Source organism: Austrofundulus limnaeus, unplaced genomic scaffold (genome assembly GCF_001266775.1).
Source record: "Austrofundulus limnaeus strain Quisiro unplaced genomic scaffold, Austrofundulus_limnaeus-1.0 Scaffold230, whole genome shotgun sequence".
NCBI lineage: Eukaryota > Metazoa > Chordata > Actinopteri > Cyprinodontiformes > Rivulidae > Austrofundulus > Austrofundulus limnaeus.
The window spans coordinates 794,268-795,028 of NW_013952632.1; positions in this window are offsets into that span (position 1 = coordinate 794,268).

Below are 761 nucleotides of genomic sequence, written 5' to 3' on the forward strand. Positions count from 1 at the left end.
TGTGTGTGTGTGTGTGTGTGTGTGTGTGTGTGTGTGTGTGTGTGTGTGTGTGTGTGTGTGTTATTTTCACGCCCCCTCATAATGTTGTTTGCTCGTCCTGTGACCCTGCAGCCCATCGTCCCTGTCACCTGGCCCTTTGTGCCCCTCACTGGGGCCACCTTGTATCACATATGGAGGGGCCTGGCCGAACCCCTCAGCTCGCTGCATCTCCCCTCAAACACTCTTTTTGTCCGGGGGTCCCCCCCAACGCACCCCCCTGAATGGACCATTGTACCTCATCCAAAGAGTCGGAGACAAAATCTTTAGTGTTTCAGTTCTGGTGATGTTTAATCAGTCCCTGCGACAAATTTATGAGCTTTAACGGCACAATGGTGTTTTAGAGCATCTTGGGGGTTTAAGGGTGACAAAGACAGGCTTTTAGAGGTTGCCATTGGTTTTTTAAGTTGGTTAGAAGAATTGTCTGAATAGGACGGCCTTGTATTGGTCTGCCCATCCTTTAGTTTTACTCGCTGGCCTGCCTTGGGACCATTCTAGGAAACTTATAAGATAACACATAAACAGGCCCACAGGAGGAGTTTTGTCAAGTTGCTGCAAAAAAAAACTGTTTTTATTTGATAATATCCAGCAGAGTTCAAAAATGTGATCAATATGCAGAATATTTTGGCAGATTTTATTTGATTAAAATATGAAAAAAATTAATTTTATAACAAACAGCACTTCAATTATAAGTAATCGAGTAAATCTAGAAAAAACTGTTACAT